Raw genomic sequence first — 21,112 nt, 5'->3', positions numbered from 1 at the left:
AAACCGAGTTAAATGATTTACTCAGGATCATATAGCTAGTAAGTATCATCATGGTTTACTCTCCTAAAATATGTTTCCCATCACTATTTTCTGAAATTTTACTATTAGGGCCTCATTCCTTATTACACAAAAGGAATTTGATATTTTAAGAGTCATCTATTAGGATGTAAATGATCTTGAGAAGGATAACTCTCGAGAGATATACAGTACAGTTGAATGTATACTGAGTTTTGAATTGGAAAACGTACATTTTAAATTTATATAAATTGCAATTAGAGAGAGAGAATGGAACAATGATCAGAACTCAAAATTCAAATATCCCCCTCTGATAGCTATCTGCTGTGTGACCCTGGGCAAGCCACATCATTCTCATTCCCTCAAGCATCATAAAAAAAATTTCTTTTATATTATATTCTGACTGCTGGTGGAAGGACTCCCCATGCCAGAAGCTTCCTGTGCTGACAAATTCTTGGGTGTCTTCCCGCAAAATTTACAATTACACAGAACAAATAACTCATGAAAATGTGAGACAATCCATGGAGAGGGAATTTATCTGCAGGATAGTTTACTGTTTGAATAAAATTTAAATGTTTGGTGTTAATCTTTCATTGGATATTCTTTCACACCATTCTTCCCAGCAATCCTGTATAATTTTCTAGTCTTGCTTAATGTGAAATAGCAGTCGGCTTGTTGGACATTTTGGTGAATGGGACTACAATGGTCCGATAATGAGGTCAGAGCCTCTCTTCCCATTGAGATTCCCCAACATGAATTCCACTTGAAGTGATTTTCATCATCCCTCCTGATTTGCATAGCACCATATGCTCTCCTGTCTCTATCTTTGTGCAGCAGGAAATAATTTCTTTTGACAGGATAACTATTATTACAGTAGGTAGGACCAACCTGAGGGAGGTGGGAAACAACTGGTAATGAAATTAGCTGAACAGTAACTAGGCAATAGCATTTGCACCATCACCAAACAGGGCTGCTAATCCTATCAGGTTGTCTGCAGAGCATTCTGCCACTAGCAACGCTGGGGCAGTTTTGATTTTTACTGCATTTTGAATGTGAAACTTCCTAGCTTTTATTACGGACTTTATCATGAGATGTTTACATTCTATATTCTATATTCTATTGACAGAGAAGCCATGGATGCTGCCTTATTTTGAAAAATGAAAGGCCCAGGTCAGGCTACAAACCCAAAGGTGTAACTCAAAGACCAAGATTCTTGCTGCAAATTGGTTTCTCTGCTTAGCTTGTTGGTCTCTTCTGTTAGATTAATAATCATGTCTTTAATTTTTATGTCAGAGGTTAATGCTTAATTATCTCACATGAAAACATAGTTCTTATACCCTGGACTGAAGTGAAAGGCTCCAATAGGCCTTCCTCCCCTCCCACCCACTCTGTGGACTTGTCTTGTCAACGAGCCTGCAAGCCCTTCCAACATTCCCTCTGCAAGGACAGGATTATGCATTCCACAGCTGTAACTAATGATATTTGCACTTTGGGCAAAGGGTGGTGATATGGGCTCATTTAGGATATTGCTGAAATGGGAGATGTGAGGTGGGGTGATTACAGACCACGTGGGTGAGAAGGTATCCCAGGGATGGGCGTCCTGCTTCCATTACTACAGGGAAGGAAGCATCCATAAAGCTGTGTGTCCTCAAAATTCCCTGTCTTAGGGACCCCCTTATACCCACCATAGTTAGGGCTCTTATTGTGCATCATTTTTTGAAGAGATTTCAGTTGCCTGGAAGGCAGTTGACAGCCCATTACATTCAGTAACTTTGCCTTTTCCTTGATCAGCACGAAATACTTGATCCTAGAAAACGAGCTATTTTTCCCCACGTGTGTTCCAGCATGGAGCTCAGACTCAACCCAAGCTGGAGTTTCTGAGACAAGAATTCAGGATCAGCATGGCTAAAGAGGGGACAGGTCAGTGCTCCATTGTCCTAAGCCTCTGGGAAGGAAGCAAGCCTATGGATGCCTTTTCAAGCTAACCCCCCAAAAATGTCTCTAAGGTGTGAATGCTTTCTAAAACCTCCTGAAGCAAGAGAAAACCAAGGAATAATTATGGGATTTGAAGACTTTTAAAAGCATGGGTCTTTAAAAGCAGTCAATTAAAGTTTACCTGCTGGGGTATTTGGCAAAAATAAATCAATATCTCATTTATTAAAAATTAAGAATCCATGAGCTTTTAAGGTTGACTTGAAAAAATAGAAAAGTTTGTAAGTAGCAGGGATGAAGGCTGGAGGAAAAAAAAGGGGGGAGGGAATGTGTTTTTGATTTCAAAAATGCCAGGACATTGGGGCTGTTGTCACGCTGCATTGCATTCCATTAGCATAATCAAGTTTGCTTACTTTTACTTTATGAGCTGTATAAGGCAACAAAACTTGATTTGTATTCGCTTTCTTTTAAATCACTGGCGGGGCCTTTTAAGCTAGAGTTTGGTTACAGCTGCTACTCAAAAAGGCAGACAGGAAAGTAAACATCAGCTACTGGTTTTCTATGAAATGGAAGAGGAAGGAGAAAAGTAGAAAAGGAAAGTGGCTCCTAGAGTACTTACTTGTGCTTTCCAACAGCATTGACTTCCAGTGGTTTAATATTCTGGGCCCTGAATCCCCTGGTTTCCAGACCCTTACTATTGACTGAAATCTATTGACACTTTCATCAAAATAAATTGATCTTTGAAGAAGTGGAGCTCATCTCTTTCCAGCCTTAGGGCTTCTTACCTTGTGAAGGACATTCCCATCCATGTCTTCCATCCTGGCCATTCAGCAGGGCAATGTGAAAGGATCCCTGACTTTGAAAGGAGAGAATGTGAATTTACATCTTGCCTCTGTTACTGTCTGTGATACTATGGTCATTTTATATTCAGCTTCCTCATCTGTAAAATGAGAGGTTTGTATTAGACGATCTTCAATGTCCCTTTGAAGCTCTATGATCCAAACATACTAGCCACCAGGTCTCAAAATATGCTACAAAACAGTAATTGTCAAAATGATTTAGTAATGTTTAAAATATAAAGAAGTTGATCAGTGGAACAGATTAGGTTCTTAATCTACCAAAACCAAAAAAAAAAAAAAAAAAAAAAGCTTAGTGTTTGATAAACCCCAAAACCCTAGCTACTGGGGTAAGAACTCACTACTTTGATAAAAACTGCTGGAAAAATTAGATAGCAATCTGGCAGAAATTAGATTTAGATAAGCACTTGATATTATATAATAAAAGAAGATTCAAATGAATATATATATTTACTATAAATAGTGATATCATAAACAAATTAGAGGAGCAAGGGAAAAAAATTACCTTTTGCCTTTGCAGCAAGAGGAAAGTTCATTATCAAACAAGAAATAGAATTCTTAACAGTTTTAAAATTATTGCATTTCAACTTCTCTCCCCTCCCATGACTATTTCCCTTCCCTGAAGAGACAAGCAATTTGATATTGATTATAAATACGAAATCATGCAAAACATATTTCCATATTAGTCATGTTGCAAAAAAAACCATGCAAACAAAATAAAACAATAAAAATAGTTTTTTTTTTTTTTTTTTTAAGTATGCTTCTATCTGCATTCAGAGTTCATCAGTTCCCTCTTGAGGTGGATAGAATTTTTCATTGGTCTTTTGGAATTATCTTGGATTATTGTTTTAATCATAGTAGCTATGGTTTTCAAATGGTTATATGTATGATATTACTATTATAATGCATAATGTTCTCCTGTTTCTGCACGCTTCATTTTGCAAGTGTTCACATTAAGTCTTCCCAGGTTTTTCTGAAAGCATCTTGCTCATCATTTCTTATAGTACAACAGTATTCTATCATATACTTCAGTTCACCTAGTCCCTAATTGATATACATCCCCTCAATTTCTAATTCCTTGCCACTATAGAAAGCACTGCTCAGAATATTTTTGTATAAACAAGTCCTTTTCCTTTTTTTTATCTCTTTGGGAACATAGACCTAGAAATAATATTGCTGGGTGAAAGGGTGGGGCATAGTTTCAAATCATTCTCCAGAACAGTTGGGCCACTTTACAATTCTAAGAGCACATTAGTGTCCAAATTTTTTCCACATTCTCCATCCAACCCCGCCACACACAACATTTGTCAGTTTTTTTCTGTCATGTTAGCCAAACTGATAAGTGTGAGGTGATCCCTCAAAGTTGGCTTTATTTACATTTCTCTATTCACTAGTGATTTAGAGCATATTTTACTTGATTATTGATAGCTTTAATTTCTTCTTATCAACTGAAGATTGGCTCTTATTTTTATCAATTTGGCTCAGTTCCCTATATAGTTGAGGAATGAGGCCTTTATCAGAGAAACTTATAAAAATTCCCCTGCCTTCCCAGTATCCTGTTTTTCTTCTAATTTTGGCTATATTAGTTTTGTTTGTGCAAAAGCTTTTTAATTTCATTTAATAAAAATAACCTATTTTACTTCCTATGATCCTTGCTATCTCTTCTTTGGTCACAAATTCTTTTCTTATCCACAGATCTCACAGATACATTTTTCCATGCTTCCCTATTTACTTGTCCTATCATCCTTTATGTCTACATCATTTATCCATTTTGACCTTATCCTGCTACACGGTGTAAATGTTGGTCTATGCCTAGTTTGTACTAAACTTCTTTCTGGTTTGTCTAGCAATTTTTGTCAACAGTTGTTTTTTGGTTTTATCAAATACTCTGGTCATTTACTACTACATATTGTTTACCTATCTATTTCACTAATCTACCACTCTGTATCTTAGCCAATATTAATTGTTTTTATTATTACTGTAATATAGTTTGAAATCTGGAACCTTTTTCTCATTTTTTTCATTGATTCTCTTTATATTCTTGACTTTTTATTCTTCCAGATTAATTTTGTTGCTTTTATTTCTAGCTCTGTAAAATATTTCTTTGATAATTTGATTGGTATGGCATTGAATAATCAAAATAACTTAAATAGAATCAGCATTTTTATTATATTGGCTCAGATTAGCCATGAGCAATTAATATTTCTCCACTTGTATACAACTGTATCTTGTGGGAAAAGTGTTGCTGGTTTTTAAATTATATATATAATACTTAAGTTTGTCTTGGAAGATACACTTCCCAAGTATTTTATATTGTCTACTTTTATTTCTAAAATAATTTCTCTTTCTACTTCTTCCTCCTGGATTTTGTTGTTAGTATATAAAAATATTGATTATTTATTTAATTTCTTCATCTAAGATAGGGTTATTTAAGCATTAAGCATTCATTATATTTATGTAAATATTCAACATTTTCACTTAAGTAGCTAGTAATATTGGAATATAATTGGGAAAAATAACTCCAAATAATTGTTTTAACTCCATCTTTGTTGGTGATGCATTCACTTTTTTCATTTTCTTTGTACTAGTAAATTGTTTTTATTTTTTCTTTTAAAAAAATCAAATTATGCAATGGCATATAAATTTTATTGGCACCTTTATAAATTTTATTTATTAATTCGATATTTTGCTTAGTTTTTTATTTTCAGTTTTATTAATTTTTCCTTTGGTTTGTAGAACTTCCTTCTTAGTGCTTAAGTGGAGATTTTTAATTGTTCTTTTTCTGTTTGTTTTTTTCATTGATCTACTTTTCTTCTGTTTTATTGATATATACATTTAGAGATTGAAAAATTCCTCTAAGTACTGCTTTGGCTTCATCCCACAAATTTTGGAATGTTATTTAATTGTTGTCATTCTCTTTAGTGAATGTATTGATTATTTCTATGATTTGCTCTTTGACTCACCCATTCTTTAGGATTACATTATTTAGTTTCTAATGAGCTTTTATCTAAGCTTCCATGGCCCTTTATTGAAATTTTTTTTACATGATGATCTGAAAAGGAATTATTTCATAGATCTGCTTTTCTGCATTTGATTGTGATGTTTTTGTGTGCTAATATGTGATCAATTTTTGTAAAAGTGCCAAACACAATTGAGAAAAACATATATTATTTTCTATTCCACTCATTCATTCATTTTTCTTCAGAGGTTTGTCATATCTAACTTTTCTAAAATTCTATTCATCTAAATTTATTTCTTATTTATTTTATGATTAGATTTTATCTTTTTTCCTTTTGCTCTGAGGGGACAGTTGAGGTCCTCTACTGATATAGTTTTACTATTTCCTCCTATAATTCATTTCACTTTCCTTTAAGAATTTGGATGCTTTGCCATTTGGTACATATATGTTTAGTATTGACATTACCTCATTGTCTGTTTTTCCTTTTAACAAAATGTAATTTTCCTGCTTATCTCTTTTAATTCAATCTATTTTGCTTTGCTTTGTGTGAAATCATGTTTGCTACTCCTTCCTTTTTCACTTAAGCTGAAGAATGATTTTGTGCTATAAATTATTTTTTAACTGTATGTCTTTCTCTGTTTTCAGTATGTTTCTTGTAAGCAACATATTGCAGGATTCTGATTTCTAATCCATTTTGCTATCCACTTCTGTTTTATGGATGAGTTCATCCCATTTACATTCACAATGATTATTAACTGTTTTCTATTTCTATTTATCCTTCTCTTTCTTTTTTTAACCTATCTCTTTTCTAAAATCTGCTTTGCTCCTGACCACTTCTTTTATTTGTTCTCATTTCCTTTTATTTCTCTCCCTTTCTCTTACCACCTTCCCTTCTTCCTTTATTACTGGGTAAAGGATATTTTTATTATAATTCTATACAATTAAATATATGTTTGTGTTAATTTTCCCTTTTTTGAACCAATTTAGTTGTGGTTCAAGCATTTCCCTCCCCTGCACCATTTTCTCATCATGTTAAATCTATTTTTCCATGCCTTTTACATGAGAAAATTTTTATCTTTTTTTCCTTTCCCTTTCCTCTTCAACAAAGGCATCCCTCTGTATCTTTCTCAGACACACACACACACACACACACACACACACACACCCCACTTATTTATATCATCCCAAAATAACAAACTCTTTCTATATAAAATCCTTCTAGTTGCTTTAATAATAGTAGTTTTTTGAAGATTTGTTATCTCTCCACATAAAAAGTTAAACCTTATTGAATCCCTTATAATATTTCTTTTTCATGTTTATCTTTTAATGCTAAATTGAGCCTTATATTTGAAAGTAAAACTTTCTATTGGCTATGGTCTTTTCAGGCCTTTAACAAAGATACTTATTGCAAAAAATCCCATCCACCCCCCAATTTTTACTGTCCTTATAATTTTGGTTGCATTGGTTTTGTTTCTGAAAAAGTTTTCATTTTTTTATAATTTAAATAATCTATTTTACATTTTGTAATGCTCTCTATATCTTCTTTGGTCCTAAATTCTTCTCTTATTTATAAACCTGACAGACAAACTATTCCATGTTCTCTTACTTTGCTTATATTATCATCCTTTAAATGTAAATCATTCACCCATTTTGATCTTATCTTGGTATACAGTGTTAGATGTTGGTCTATACTTAGTTTCTGCAATACTGTTTTCCATTTTTCTGAGCAGTTAAAAACTTGCATCTTTGAGTTTATTGTATATTGCATTATTATAGTCATTTACCACAATGTAATTTGTACCTAATTTATTCCACTGCTTCACTACTCTATTTCTTAGCCAGTTCTAGATTATTTTCATAATTACTGTTTTATAATACAGTTTGAGATCTGTAGCTAGACCATCTTTTTGTACATTTTTTTCATTGATTCCCTTGCTATATTTGAAATTTAAGCCTTTCACATGAATTGTCTTATTAATTTTTCTAGTTTCGTAAAATATTTTTTGATTGTTTGGTTGGTAGGAGCCTGAATCAATGGATTAATTTATATAGGATTGTCATTTTTATTATACTGACTCAGCTAATTAAATAATTTTTCTGGGAAAAATCTTTTATAGTTATGTTCATATAGTTCTTAGATTTGTCTTGGCAAATAGACTCACAAATATTATACATAGATACAGTTATTTTAAATGGAATTTTTCTTTCTGTCTTGCTGCTGGACATGGTCGGTAATATATAGAAATGCTGATGGTTTATGTGGATTTATTTTGTATCCTGCAATTTTTTAGTTGATTCTCTAGAATATTCTAAGTTGATCACCATATCAACTCATTGCCTATTCTAATTCCTTAATTAATTTTCTTCCCTTATTGCTATAGTTAACATTTCTAATACAGTATTGAATAATTTTGGTGATGATTGATATTTTTGCTTCACCCCTGATTGTATTAGGAAGACTTCTAGCTTATCTCCATTCTAGATAATGCTTAGTTATTGTTTTAGATAATTGCTTATCATTTTAAGATAAGTTCCATTTATTCCTATGCTTTCTGGTGCTTTTAAGAGGAATGGGTGCTATATTTGTCAACTTTTTTTTTATCTATTGAGATAATCATATGATTTCTGTTGGTTTTATTATTGATATAGCCATTTTGATGGTTTTCCTAATATATTGAACCAACTTTCTATTCCTAGCATAAATCTCACCTGATCATAGTATATGATTCTTGTGATACATTGTTGCACTCTCTGCTAGCTTTTTATTTAAATTTTTTGCATAAATATTTATTAGAGAAATTGGTCTAAAATGTTTTCCCTCTATTTTGGCTCTTCCTGATTTATATATTAGCATCATATTTGTATCATAACAGCAATTTTGTATGATTCCTTCATTGCCTATTTTCCACCAAAAAAATTTATATAGTATTGGAATTAATTATTCTTTAAATTTTTTTTTGGTAGAATTCTCTTATGAATCCCTCTGGTCCTATCATTGATGATTTATTTAATTTTTTTCTAAGACTGGATTATTTAAGTATTACATTTCTTCCTCTGTTGATCTGGGCAATTTATATTTTTGTAGATATTCATCCAAATTGGCAAAATCATTGTTACATAATTGAGCAAAATAGCTCCTAACAATTGTCTCAGTTTCTTCCTCATTGGTGGGGAATTCACCCCCCTTTCATTTTTTATGCTAGTAATTTGGTTTTCTGAAATTAACCAATGGTTTATCTATTTTATCATTTTTTCCCCTTGTAAAACCAGCTTCTAGCTTTGTTAATTTAATTTTATTAATGTCTCCTTTGATTTTTTAGGATTTTCAATCTGGTGGTTAATTAGGAATTTTGAATTTGTTTTTCTTAATTGTCTGCTATTATTATTATTGATCTGCTGTTTTTCTATTTTATTGATATAAGCAAGTACATCTATGTAATGGCTGCATCCCATACATTTTATTTTGTTATCTCATTATCATTTTCTTTAATGAAATTATTGTTTCTAGTATTTGTTCTTTGATCCACTTTTTTAAGGAAAAGATTATTTCATTTCCAATTAATTTTTAATTTCTCTTTCCATTGTCCATTATTGACTGTAATCTTTATTGCATTATGATCTGAAAAGGTTGTGTTTACTATTTCTGCTTTTTTTGCATTTGGTTGTGAGGTTTTTATGTCCTGATACATGGTCAGTTTTTGTGTAGGTGCCATGTAGTACTGAGAAAAAGGTATATTACTTTCTATTCTCATACTATTTTTTTCAAAGATTTACTATATCTAACTTTTCCAGAATTTTATTCACTTCTTTAACCCTTTTCTTGTTTATTTTTTTGGTTAGCTTTATCTAGTTCCGAGAGAGGAAAGTTAAAGTTCCCTGCTCCCATAGTTTTATTCTCTAGTTCCTCCTGTAATTCATTCAACTTCTACAAAAATTTAGGTGCTGTACTATTTGGTGCATATATATTGTTTAATGTTGATATGACTTCATTGTTTGAAGTATCTTTCAGGAAGATAGTTTCCTTATTTGTCTCTATTAATTAGATCTATTTTTGCTTTTGCTTTATCTGAGATCATAACTGCTACTCCTGTTTTCTTTGCTTCAGCTGAAGCATAATAAATTTTGCACCAGTCCCTTAGCTTTATCTTGTATGAATCTGTTTCAAATGTTTCTTGTAAACAACATATAAGATTCTGATTTTTAATCCATTCTGCTATTTACTTCTGTTTAATAGGTGAGTTCATCCTCATTCAAATTTATAGTTTTGATAATAGTATATTTTCCTCTATGATATGTTTTACTTGTTTATGCCCCCTCTTTTTTATTCCCACCCATTCCCTCCTCACAAGTGTTTTACTTTGATCACCAACTTCCTTAATATGCCTTCCTTTTTGTCAATCATCTTTCCTCTTCTATTATCCCTGTCCCTTTTTATTTCCTCATAGGTTAAGAAAAATGAATGTGTATGTATCTCTCTTTGAGCCAATTGTGATCAAGATAAGATTTAAGCTTTGCTCACCATCCCCACCCCTCATCTTCCCCTATATTATAGCTTTTTCATGCCTTTTAGGATAATTTACTCCATTCAATCTTTCCCCTCGTTCTTCCATTGAAACTTTTTCTCACTCCTTCAATTGTGGAAAGTTGTAGCATTCCATCAAAGTCACTTATATCCACACCCTCTGTCTACATATATACTTCTAATTACTTTTATTGTAATAAAATTATTAAGTTGCAAATCTTACCATTTAGAAATACAAATAGCTTGATCTTATTGAATTTTTTATGTTGTCTCATTTTCTTTTTAAATGTTTTATATTTCCCTTGAGTCTTCTATTTGTAGGTCAAGTTTTTATTCAGCTCTGGTCTTTTAATTAGAAATGTTTAAAAGCCCTCTACTTCATTGTATCTATCCCCACCTCCCTCCCCAAAAGATTATATTCAGTTTTGCTTGGTAGGTGATTCTTGGTTGTAATCCTAATTCCTTTGCCTTCTGGTATATGATATTCTAAGCTCTCTAGTTCTTTAATGTGGAAGCTACTAAATCCTGCATAAACCTGACTGTAGTTCTATAATATCTGAGTCATTTCTTTTTGGCTGTTTGTAATACTTTCTCCTTGATATGTAAGTTATAGAATTTGGCTATGATGTTCCTGAGAGTTTTCATTTTCAAATCTCTTTCAGGTAGTGGTCTCTGGAATTGTTCAATTTTTATTTTACCCTCTGATTCTAATATATCAGGGCATATTTCTTTGATAATTTCTTTTAAAAATATTGTTCATACTGGAAACTGAGTGGTTGCCCATCAGTTGGGGAATGACTGAATAAATTATGGTTTGTGAATGTTATGGAATATTATTGTTTTATGAGAACTATTAGCAGGATGATTTCAGAAAAGTATGGAGAGATTTACATGAACTGATGCTAAGTGAAGTGAGTCAAACCAAGAGATCACTATACACAACAGTAACAAGATTTGTGTTATGATCAACTCTGATAGACTTGGCTCTTTTCGACAAGCTGATTCAGGCCAATTCCAATAGACTTGTGATGGAGAGAGCCATCTACACCCGAAAGAGGTTCTATGGAGACTGAATGTGGAACACAACATAATATTTTTACTTTTTCTGTTGTTGTTTGCTTGCTCTTTTTTCTTTCTCATTTGTTCTTTTTGATCTGATTTTTCTTGTGCAGCATGATAAATGTGGGAACATGTATAGAAAAATTGCACATTTTTAGACTATACTGGATTATTTGCTGTCTAGCGGAGGGGGTGGGGGAAAGGAAGGGAGAAAAATTTGGAACACAAGGTTTTGCAATGGTGAATGTTAAAAACTATCTTTGCATATATTTTGAAAAAAAAACTATTATTTAAAAAAGTAAAAGTGTTGTCCAGGCTTTTTGATCATAATTTTCAAGTAGTTTTATAATTCTTAAATTATCTCTCCTAGATCTATTTTTGAGGTTTTAATTTTTAATTTTATTTTATCATATCTTGATGTTTCATAGAATCATTAGTTTCTAGTTGTTAAATTCGACGTTTTAAGGAATTATTTTTTTCAGTGAGCTTTTGAACTTTCTTTTCCATATGTCCAATTTTATTTTTAAGGAGTTATTTTCCTCAGTAATTTTTTTATATCTTTTCCGATAGTAGTGACTCTTTTTTTATGATTCTCTCATATTATTCATTTCTTTTCCTCATTTTTCTTCCATTTCTCTAATTTGCATTTTAACATCCATTTTAAGTCCTCAAGGATGTGACCAAATCACATTTTTCTCTGAGGCTTCACATGTGGCTATTTTGACAACATAATCCTCTTCTAAGTTCATGCTATCCCTATCACCACAGTAACTTTATATTTTGTTGTTGTTGGGTTTTTTGCTCATTTTTTTTTCCTGCCTTTTGTAGGGGTATGTGATTTGGTGTTTTTATGTGATAGCTGGGCTTTGGACCTGCATTGTCCCAAGCTTTTTGGGTTAGAGTTCTGGGTCTTACTGCTGGCTTTCACTTTCACTAGGCTGCAGGGTCTAGCTGCTTGCTTTTTCTGGAAAGTAATCTTCCCTTCCAAATTGTACTGGGAGTTGGAGTATCTCTGTGGGCCTCCCCTGGATGTGGATTTTAGCTGCTGACTTATTCCAAGTCAGCTGGTTTGCTGGTTTACTGGGGAAACAGGATCTCTTTCTGCTATTAAGTCACAGAGGTCTCATTTTTGGCCAGACCCAAGATAGGATTTTATACTGGTAAGCAATGCGGTCAAGACCTTGCTAGTGTTTTATGCTGGGGAGGGGATGTGAAGCTTCCTTGCACTACACAGATTGCTCACTTGCCTAGGGTTTGCTGGAGATCTGGACCTGACTGGTGAATTGACTAAGGCTTGTAGTCTTGATATTGGTCCCCTGCTATGAATCTGGCTGGCTATGTTGGTCTTGTACTTTGTTCCCCTATGCTGATAAGTTCCGAGATCATTTCTAAGGCACTTTTCTAGTTGTTTGGAGGAGAATTTGGTAGGACTTCAGAGAATTACTTCCTCATCTACTATCTTGCTCCTGGAAGTTCTAAATCTATTTTTTAAGATATTATTTTCTTCAGCATTTTTGTGCCTCTTTTGTCAAGCTATTGTCTTTTTTTTTTTTAACAACTTTCTTCTTTTTCCTTAATTTCTTAATTCTTCTACCATTCTTATTTGATTTTGAAAATCATTTAAAAAACATTTTTTCAAGAATTTTTGTTGAGTTTGTGTTCCATTTTTCTTTGAGATTTTATTTGTAGCTTCAAATAAGGAATAGAAAGAAGATTACAAGAGATAAAATCAACAATTTTGAATGCATAAAATTTTAGTTTTTACATACAAACACAAAAAATAACCTTAATGCTGCTGAGATTAGAAAGGAAACAAATATTTAGGGAAAATCTTTTCAGTAAGTTTCATTGACAAAGGTTTCATTTCCATAATATATAAGTAACTAGTTTCTGTAATGATCATGTATTTTAAAATCAGCCAGAGTCAGGAATTCAGGTTAAGGGAAAATCTTCAATCTTTATTCTCAGTAGAAGTGAAGAAGGATAGGAGGTGAAGGGGGATCAGAGGTGAAGGGGGATTAGCAATGTGAGCAGCTGCGTCAAGAAGCCAGCCAGACCAGAAGCCAGCCAGCAGTCTCTCTCCACTTATCTCTGCCCCTCTGCCTCCACCCACCAAAATCGTCATTTCCTATACAACACATCAGGACTTGCACAAAGAGTGGGCAGGGGCCATTCTTTCTCCAAGCATATATATTAATAGAGTGTGTCCACTTACTATTTAGCCTCACGTGCTTGGGACCTCAGTGCATCAACTCGAGCTTCAGCCCATTGCAAGTTTCAATTCATAAAAAACTCTTTGCCAATTGATTAATTAAAGAGTAAGAACAGGAAGTTTTCAAGTGGATAAATCCAACTACTTGTAGCTATTAACTGGAGCAGAACCAGCTTTTAATCTGTAGGTGACCAGAGCTGAACTGACTAGGGTAGAGACAGGAGAGCTGAAGATCAAGCAAAAGTTTAATTAAGGAATGTGTGTACAAGAATAAGTCTTCCTGATGAGGAGGCTTAATGCACTAGGGCAAAAAAAGTGCTTTATATATGCACAAGTCAGCTGGACCATGACATAATTATTCTTAGCTATTCCCTTAGCCTGCTTATGAGTGGACAAGGTGAGTGTTCCTGAATCCGGTGGAAACAATCCTCAAGTTGATTATCTCACAGACACACAAAGAAGCAGAGTTAGCTTGGCAGGAACAGCAGTGCAGTACCTGGTTTGGTTCACTTAGCTGTTACAAGAAGCAGGGATTGTAAGCATGTCAAGAAGTGTGATAAATGGTCCCTGGGAAATAAGGGGCAGTGAACACCTGGTGCTGGTCGAAGCAATACATTTTAGGAATCATTTTTATGCGAAGCTCAGGACACAGTCTGCTTGCTGGGCATTAGCTCTAGGAAACCTGCTCTCTCCAAATATCTTGACATTTGCCACTTTTAGCCAAAGAAAAAGGGTTTGAGGGAATCCCTTTTGACCAATAAAGAAAAGGTGCATTAGTTTCTCAAAGGGACCTATTAGGAAGTGTCATTGATAGCCATTGTTCACTTGCAAGCAGAAAAGGAGGGAGATTCCCAGAACATAGAGGGAGAAAATGCCAACACACACTTGAATTAGGGCCTTTGTGGTTGGATCCATAATAAAAGGGAAGAGGGGACAGTAGACTTAGCCTTCTTCTGGAAACTTGCAACAGCTGCTGGGTCTGTAATGTCCAGACTAGCTCTCTGGAGGATCTTGGGACCAGCCTTGATCTTAGTGGAGAAATGAAGTAGGCAGGAGAGCCACCAGGATGGTCAAAGAGGGGGTCTCTCATTTTCAGTCCTCTCAGCCCTTAAATACCTCAGTATGATTACATCATTACAGCTCCCTCAGCATGTGCCAACTAGAGAACCATTATATCATCAATCACTCTGAGCAAGTGATGACTATAACCACCCTGCTATTGATATGTAAATTTCTCTTTACTGTAAGTATCCCTTGCTTCAAGTAGAACACAGATGGTCCCCGCCCTCCTTGACTTTTCAGGAAGGGTAAGACTCTCCAAAAGGAGATGGGGAGCCAAACTAGACATTGTCAGCAGGTTCCCTCTGGGCTGAAGGGTCTTATACCTTACCCAGAGTTCCCCAACTACCTGAGGCCCTCTACATCTCCTGCTTTCTTTTGTTTTAGTTGAAACAAGTATACATAAATCCATCAGCATGGGAAGTACTACACAAGCACGTAGTAATATAACACAGACTACTAGTGATGTAACAAACAACATGAATCACCATGAGGAATAATACATGCAAGTCAGCATGAGATTATAAAAGATTTCTTTAAGTCCTAGAAGGAGTGTATATAAATAACCATCACACACACACACACACACACACACACACACACACATACACACACAGGAGAACTCTGGATAAGATATAAGACTCTTCAGCCTAGAGTTCTCCCACTATCTGTGGTCCTTTACATGGGTCCATACTAAAGAAATCTTGAACTCTCTGGGAATGATTATGTGAACTGAAGCAAAGTGAAGCGAGCAGAACCAAGGAACAATTTATAACAACATTGTAAAAATGAATGATTTTGCAAGACTTAAGAGCTCTGAGCAACAAAATGATCAACCATGATTCCAAAGGAATGATGAAGCATGTTATCTGCTTCCTGAGAGAGATGTGATACACTGAAGATGCTGAAGGAGACACACTTCTGAACATGGGCAATATGAGAATTTGTTTTGCTTGACTACGCGTATTTATTATAAAGGTTCTGTTTTTATTTTTTTTTCCTCCAGTGTGAGAATGGTGTTTTAGGAGAAGAAAACAAATGTTTCTTAATTGAAGAAAATAAAATTTAATTCAAAAAATGAATGTGAACTTCTTGAGGCAGGAAATGTTTTTACTTTTCTTAGTTTCCCTAGTATTTAGCACTATATCTGGCACAAAGTAAGTGCTTAATAAATGCTTGGTGACTAACTTTTCTAGTAATGTATTTCCCTGACGATATCCATTATACTTCTAAAAATGTCCTGACTGATATATCATATTCTAATCAAGTCCCTCTTTAGAAATTACTGCCCTATAGATAATTCTGTAACTTAAATTTTTTAGAGAATGTGGCATTCTGTGATTCATATGGGAAAAGGATAATGCTAAAATAATGCTTTGTTTTGGAGGAAAACTCAAGGTCACTAAAAGCATTTTCTCATTTCTCAAAAGCAATATAGCCTACTCTATTCAATTCAAGATCCACTCCCTATATATTCAAAATATCTACAACACATATAATGATGGGAGGTATTTTAGCTTTGTAAAATAAGGTCCATGATTTTTTCAAACACTTGTTAAGCTTACATTTTGAGTAATAGAATCATTTTCTTAAAGTTGGGGATCAAGGGTGGTAGGAAGGATAATTGTATAGTCCCTTTGTTGGGGAATAGAAAAAAAAGTTGAAGCTTAGAAAAAGTGAAAGAAGGAAGAAAACACTTTGTGACCAGTTTCCCCTCCTTCACCTCTAGCCAAGAAAGGGTAATTCTTCAGTCCATAATGGTGTCACTAAGAACTGTGGGTAAAGCCACAATTACTTAGACTCTGCAAGGGATGGAAATTAGGGAAATAAAAAATAAGTAATTAAATACTGCAGGCCTGGTGGGAGGGTAGAGGGGGAAATCTCAGTATATTTCTTGAAGTTCAACCACATTTTATTTTCTTTAACTTTCTAGTCTTTTCTGTGAGTAGATGGGAAGCTATAGGATTAACTTTTGAGATGGAGGTTTTCCCTTTGTTTTCAAGGTGAGAAGTGGAAATCTTACTGGAAGACCTAAGAAGTTGGAATTCAAGACTGGAAAGTTGCTAAAGTTATTTTTATTGTTGCTGCCATTGGCAAATTCACACTATGTTTTTTTCAGATAGGTGATGATTCACTAGTTTCTGTCCCCAAACCTCCCTCCCATCAAGGTATATGTTCCTCCATATCCATTATATCATGTTGGAGAAGGTAATAGTTTGGGACTGACTCTCCTTGCTGTTAATATTGTTAGTATTGCCACCTGCTTGAGCTCATGGTGCTATTGCCATCTGACATTTGATATTCTTTCTCTCAGAAACCTTGAAAATCAATCTCTTCAGACCTCTAAAATTGTGTCACCTCCAGTACACCCATGTGTAGACTTACAACTACTCTTATCGGCTTTCTCCATCAGGGACTATTTTATTAGAATACAAATAAGGTGGTTGCACTGTTGTGGGTGGAGAAGAAAATTTGTTATAGAAATCTTTATAATTCTTTTCCTAGTTTCATTTGTTTTTCATCCTTTAATTGTCATGTGATGATTTGCTCCCATCCCACCCCCTTCCACTGCTGCTCATTGTTTCATGAGAAGACACTACTCAAAATTTTCTAATAACCATTTTTATAAGATTTGGACAAGCAAGTTTATATTCTAAATCAATATTGCTTTTGGCATCTATATCTTTCCATTTGGCAAGGAAATTAAATGTTTACTGTCTGAATTAGTTTCTAGGCTTTTTCTGATCTTTTCATTTTGGTGATAGATTATTAGTTCAATTTCCTTAAGAAATGGAGTCAATCTATTCTGATATCTGTGGTTTTATCTTTTGGTATATATAGTTTGTTTAAATAAACCAAATTCTATTTATTTCAGTTGGGTAGCCTTTTCTTATCATGTTTATTCTTTCTTTTATTTTGTATTGACTTTTATTTCTGAATTAAAGTTAGTGTTCTGATTATAAACAAACAATATTATAGATCATCATTTTCTGATAATTATTTATATAATTGCTTTTGTGCATATCACAGTGTGTTGCCACTGATATATAGATGTCTATCTGTGGCATTAAGCTAGCCGCTGAATGAAGTCTCTATCTTGCACTGGATGCATTTATTGCTATGCGTACTGTAGCCAAGCAACATGATTCCTATTTTGAGCATACCCTTACCTATCAACTCTAATAGAAGTGTTTTCATTAAGTGAAGAATGTCATAACCCTTTTGCCTACTGGTTAAACTTGAAGAGTTTTTTTGGAAAATATATTACAATTTCTTGTAACTTCTGCTTTTTATTAAAAGTTCAAGTAAGGGAGCACAGTAGTTGGAGAGATAGCTCTGGAATTAGAAAGGGTCCAAATTATCTCAAAGAGATAAAGGGTCTGTGACCATGGGCAAGTCAGTCAACTTTTCAGTACCTCAGGCAATTCTCCAAGCCCATAAATGGAAGGTAGCTGTCATCTTCATCAGTGGAGGGAATTTACATAATGGAAGATCCCTCAACTGGTATCACAATAGATCATTCCCCCCCCCCCAAAAAAAAAAAGTTCAGTGGATTTGTTTTTGTTTTCTTTGTTGTTGTTGTTGTTTATCTTTTCTTTCTTGGGGTCTCTAATATACCTGTGTATAGGTGGGAGATCTATAGACCTCTCAGTCTTCTCTCAGGTTATCCATAAGAAAGTTGTAACATACACACACACACACACACACACACACACACATACACACACACACACATACACACACACACATATACAAATACATACAAACACATACTCTATGAAGACCCTCTATTATACAAATAAAATTACTTGGGAGACAAGGGCCAAAATTTCTGAATGACAAATAGCCTTAAAAATACATCCTGGATTCAGAAAGACCACACATGAGTTCATACTCTGGCTAATCTGCTAACGGACTGATCAAATATAAGAGATTGCTAATTACATATCCCAAGCAAGGTCTTTTCCTCCACAAACTAGAGAAGAACTGAATCCCGAATTTATACCACAGAAGTCCCGTTGACACTGATTCTTGTAGTGGAGCACTGACAGTTGGTGGAGAACAGAGACTATTCTGATTTGAAGACATGAAGCCTCCTCTAGAAGTATCTGAGTCAGCCTTGTAGCAGCTGTGTCACCAGAGCTCGCTATTTTAATTCCAGTCGCTGTAACATAGTTTTCAATATATCCCACTTGAATACATGAATTGTACACTGGGCTATGCTTTCACCTTGGTGCCCCCTGGTAAGCCAGTGGCCCTGGCCTCCTGACTCTTTGCTTGAAAAAGACATTCTATCCCTCAGCTCCAGGCATTTTCTGTCTGTCCCCTATGTCTGGAATGCTGTCCCTTTTCATCTCTCCTCCAAGACTCTGTGGCTTCCTTCAAGTGCCAGCTCCAATTCAGCCTTCTAAAGGAAGACTTTCCCTATCTCTCTTAATTCTAGTGTCTTCCCTCTGATGGATATTTCCTCTTTATTCTTTATACAGCTTGTTATACATAATTGCTGTCATAATTGTCTTTCCCATTAGATTATATGTTCCTCAAGGACTGTCACCAAGTTAAAAAATATATGTTGAATACAGAAAGTCTTACCGAGATATTCTATAGACTTTCTGGATTCCTTCCTCTCCAGGATACGTTGGTCCCTAAATGCTGCAACTATTTCATGCTAGCCTTTTTTGCAAATGCTGTTTATAAACGATACAATATGAGGTGACCAAGAAATTACAAAGTCAGTTCTACCAATTTCTTCATCTCATTCTCCAGCAAGAATCTGGAGTTAACCTTTCCATTTCACCATAATTGCTGCTTTGTCTTCTGTTTTCATTTATATTAAGACTGTCAAAATAGATAAGATTCAGTTCCTCCAACAGTATGTTTACTTATAGTAAGAGCATGATATGTTATGAGAGGAGAAAAAAAAGCTCCATTGGGCACACCCTGGACTTGGAGAGGAGACTGTGAGCTCAAGAAGAGAGAAACAGGGGAATACGCTATAAGGACAGATGGGAAAGCCTTAATTAAACTTTGTCTCCTTCACAATTTTGCCCAGTCTTGGTTCCCCCATCCTAATCATCAGCTTTGACCAAGCACCACGATCAGATGTGGGACTGCAGCAGGCCATTTTGGCCCAGTTCTGTTTGGATGCCATATTATTTTTGCCCTCAAGCGTCTGACATTTTAGTGCCCTATTTCTTAACCAGTGGATTAGGGAGGGCCTGTATGTCATAGAGATCTTGATGGCATGTCCTGGCAAGCAGAGATTTCCCCATAGCTCAATACTGGGCATCTTGTTTTTGAGTTCTATCATGCTGATTCAACTATTTGGTTAACCCTGTGCCTTCTAGTCAATAACCTTAAATCTAAGGATTAGTTCTGTACCTGGGAATACTCCTTTCCATATGCCCTTCCTCATACTCCCATTTATTATTTTCCTATCTTTCCATCACAGAATATCCTTCCTTCCTCTTTTCCAAATAGTAACGTTGCTTAGGAGTTAACGTTGTCTTCTCATTCATACTTCCCCATGATCCACAAAATTAGTTCTCTTTCTCTTTTCTTTCTCTCTCTTCACTATTGTAATCAAGTTAACTATTTGCAAAGGCCTGTCCCATTGATTTTACCTTTGAGGATTTTTATAAGCAATCATGAAGGTACCTATAGCTCTTCCATATATGCCATAAATCAAATAACTATCTAGTGCTCCTCTAAAAATGTCTTACCTATTTGTAGAGCCCTTCCAGGTTTACAAAGTGGCTTGCTGCCTTATGATAAACTTGACCATTGCAGCCATTTAGGGACATAAAGAAAATTTCACAAGAGACTGGCAAGTGAATGCTACACGTAGCAGGTTTTTTATTACAAGTGGTTTAATTCACATAATGCAAAATTCAAGGCTTAATCCAAACATCAAAATGAGGGAATCAAATAACTCTGGAAGGAATTTACATCACCAAAATGGGAGCAGCAGCTGAGTCCTTCAGAACCAAAGTAGAGAAGAGATACATTCTAGAATTCTAAATTGAGAAGTTGAATGAAAGAACAAGGCATTTATTGAGTGCTTACTACATAAAAATTATTGTACTAAGTGCAGGGGATACTTCAGGATGCCTTGCTGATGCAGCTGGACCAACTGCTCAATGACCCAGACAACTTCTTATTCCAAATGAGGATTGTACATTCTCACTCAGCCATGTCCATGAGTATGTTGGTAAATATTTAATAATCAGCTCTCCAAAAAAGTTATGTACATGCTACACTTAAGTTTAATTTACATTGTTAACATTTTCTGTATCACTCCCTTAAGACTAAACAACCAATAATTGAAACATTGAAAATGATGAGAGGATTTTAGAAAAACCTGGAAAGACTTGTATGAACTGATGCTGAGTAAAGTGAGTAGGACCAGGAGAACATTGTACACAATAACAGCAAAATTATGTAATGATCAACTGTGATAGACTTGGCTCTTCTCAGCAATGTGGTAATTCAAGGCC

Source organism: Sarcophilus harrisii, chromosome 2, assembly GCF_902635505.1.
Source record: "Sarcophilus harrisii chromosome 2, mSarHar1.11, whole genome shotgun sequence".
Lineage (NCBI taxonomy): Eukaryota > Metazoa > Chordata > Mammalia > Dasyuromorphia > Dasyuridae > Sarcophilus > Sarcophilus harrisii.
Note: the sequence above shows the minus strand (reverse complement) of the source record.